At 33.5% G+C, this 3,550-nt stretch overlaps 1 pseudogene; it reads right to left on the bottom strand.

Annotated features, from left to right (window-relative positions):
- Nucleotides 1-761: 761 nt before the first annotated feature.
- On the bottom strand, nt 762-2,316 carry LOC110696269 (annotated as a pseudogene).
- Between the last annotated feature and the right edge of the window lie 1,234 nt (nt 2,317-3,550).

Here is a 3,550-nt window from a genome sequence, read left to right as displayed (position 1 = left end):
TTCTTATAAGTATATGCTTCACAATAATGTTCTGTCTTTTTTTTTTTATGATTATTTTCCTTTCTATTTTTTAGAAGTGAATGACTGAATTGTAAACTGATTAAATTTACTTTAACAAGTAAAAATGCAACTGATTTCCAAAATGTAATGAAGCAAACAACTTGAATCATAACAAAATTAGCAAGAAAAGTTTCAAGATTGTGAGTCCAATATCAAAATTAGAGCTTGAAACATGGACTTTACAAAGATATTTACAAAAAACTATATACTCCATAGTAATCAATGCTTTGTTCTAGGTTTACAAAACATATATAACCTTATGAATAAAATACCACCTATAGCATATATACCAATTATAGTATGGTTGAATGGAAATTAGTTTCTTAGTACTAATTATATATGCATTGAAAGAACATAATTAATTTTGGAATTGTGAATTACTCACACTACCACAATACGTATAACATCTGTGGCAAGGTAAAAATGAAGAGTAATTCATTTAAACGACGAAAATCCAACAATAAGCATCAATAAATCAATATAATGTTGTAAATGGCAAAATTCAAGCTAATGTGCTATTGATTCAATCATTCAATTCAAGACTAAGCTAGACATAGAATTGAAAAATAATTCAAATGTAAGCTTTCTTAATATATGGACATATTTCGAGCAAAGAGTACAACCGAAAATTCAAGATCATCAACAAGCTAAGAAGGAGCTATGTATAGAAATCCTTACATGAAAAATAACTCTAATACCAAACCTCGAGCGTGCCACACCATTACCTAGTGCAGGATGTGATTGCTGTAAGTTTCCCAAGGTCTAGCATTGATGTGAATTTCTGCAAAACATATAATTAGCACATTAGTGAAACTAAATATTGCTAATCGAACTCATTTAACTCGTAAATTTGGACAAATAAAACCTGTGGACAGATTGATAATGTTCAAAGCAGGAAATCCAGTCGGCTGCAGAATCCCACTGTAGTAATTACAACTTTCAGATGCAGGTTTGTTGAAATAATCATTGTAATAATTACAACTATCTTGTTCATCTTTTGAGCTAATCATCTCATAATTGTAATTATTATAAGATGATCCTTTCGACTTGTTATTATAATTGCCCTTTATAACAACAGATTCTCTTACTGTACTACTACCCTCTTTGCTAATCAGTCCATTACTGGAAAGAGTATTATTATTATTATTGTTGGACATAATTGCAGGGTTTGATTGATGACAAATCATCGAACTCGACGAACTCTCTAGATGATGATCATCGACGATTTTTTTCTTTCGTGTTCTCTCCCTAGCGCGTTCCCTAGCCTCTTCTCTCCTCCTCAACTCATTGACAACATTTCGAGTATTATTAAGGTGGCTATTTTCTCTCCTCTTTCTCTTTTTACTCGACGATTTCTCATCATCATTGTTGTTACTAGTACAATACTCTTGATCATTGATGACGACAACTTCATTATCATCAGGTGTTACAGGAGGCTTTAAATTTGAAGTGCTAGCAAGCTCGTCGATGGCGGCCTTAGAGTGAGTCAAGAGCCATCCAAGGGTTTTGCTAGCCTTATCAAAATCCTAACATGTCTTGAAGGTTGAAGAACTCGCGAGCAATGCTCATTGACAATCTTACCCTCCTATCTCTAACCCCTTGAGCAGTGGTGATCTTGGTATGCCTATCTTTCTTTCCAGCTGCTCTTCTAGAACTCGAAACACGTACATTCGACGGGCATAACAACCCATTTTGTTGGTTAATTGAAGGTTCAGATGATAAATTTACAATTGAATTGTCTGAAATAGGAGGATATGAAGTTGGTGGTAAGAACTTTCCATAATAATGTTGGAACAAAATATTGTTTGTTGCTTTCTGGGATAGCGCGATTAGTAAAAAAAGATGGAGACTGATCATAAAACAAAGGATAAGAATTGTTATTATTATTTGATGAAAACATCTTTGAAAATAAAGATAAAGAAATAAAAACCCTTTTTATTTTTTGGAGGAAATTAATTAAATTTGATTGTGATTTCTACAAATCATGAGATAAAATAGATAGTACATAAAGGTGAGAAAAAGAAAGGGAGAAAGTGACAAAACCAAAAAAAAAATAAAATTCTGTGGATGATGTATGAACAAAATTAATAAGGTAAAAAATTATCAAATAATAATATGATAAGATTTTTGATGTTTTGAACTCGATGTCACGAATCGAGCCCACTAGTAGTACAATGAAGTGAAAACCCAGATCTAGGAGTTGATGGCAAGGTTGTTGAAAGCCACTCACTTGTTTTAGAGAGAAAATGTGTGTTTTTGGTTGCAGATGAATGAAGAAGAAGGGAGAAAAAGAATATGAATATGAATATGAATATGAATGAATAAATTAATATCCGAAAAGATAAGATAATTTATGCCTTTTTTTTCTTCATAATATGGAATTTTGACCTTTTTGAGTAATACTGTTTTTCACTTTTGAAACAGTTTCAGATGTTTAATTATTTATGGACAAGTCATGTGATTGTATCTGACTGTAAATTCCCTTAATTTTTGAGTTATGAAGGTTTGGATAATTATTTATTTTGAAAATTATTTATCAGATACAGTAGTACTAATACTAGTTGTGTTTTTTTCTGCTGTTTTATATGACTGCTTAATTGGTTCATAAAACATTCATATGCATTTAATGCCTTCTTGATGACAGAACTGCAGAATTAGGGTTTTAAGCTTTTGGATTTGAAAGGGATTTTTTTTTACTATTTGTTTCGGTTGAAAACAATGGGACCTTGCCGAAGGTCCACTGAAATGGAGAAGACTGGATTCGATCCAAGCTGTGTTGGGCCGAAGGTTTCCTGCACAGTGAACACACGTAAACTAGCCTCGGGGGTGTTTCCGAGGAAGGCCCCTCCGATGCTAAAGTCAGTACAATGTGTAAAAAGGAAGACACTATGCAAGAGAGTTTGTAGCTTGAGGCTTTTGTGGAGTATTTCTCAATGCAAGAATGAGCATATGAATTGCAATAATCGGGTGTATGAGATAATGCAAGTGATAATGTGTCTGATCTCGTATGTGATGTTGTGTCTGATGTTTTTTTATCTCCTCTTGAATGTGTTAATATGAGGGCTTTTATACCTCATCATATTTGGAGAGGTTGGGCTTTAGCCCAATTGGCTTACTTTGTGGGCTGACTTTTGACTTTTGAGCAATTGGAGAGTTGAACCTTGACCTTGGGCTTTTAATTGGATCATTTAGTGCTCAGGCCCAATTTTGACTAAATTGGACCCAAACAACTTGCCCCCCAGACCCGATTTGGAAGAATGACGGGTTCGGGTTTGATTTAACTCAGAAAAGGAGGAAGTAAATGATTTAATTGATCCAAAAAATTTGAATTTGAATTTAAACCGTAATTAATGAGATAACAACGGTTAATGATTTGCGGAAGTTGGACGGATAATGGGCGGTTTAATCACAAGACATGTGTTTAATGGTTACTTAGTGGGTACTTAAGAGAAATTAAAGCACAGACTCTTCGTATCCCGTACCTGGAGAT

This window comes from Chenopodium quinoa, unplaced genomic scaffold (genome assembly GCF_001683475.1).
Source record: "Chenopodium quinoa cultivar QQ74 unplaced genomic scaffold, ASM168347v1, whole genome shotgun sequence".
NCBI classification, from domain to species: Eukaryota; Viridiplantae; Streptophyta; class Magnoliopsida; order Caryophyllales; family Amaranthaceae; genus Chenopodium; species Chenopodium quinoa.
This window is presented reverse-complemented; position numbering and strand designations above follow the sequence as displayed.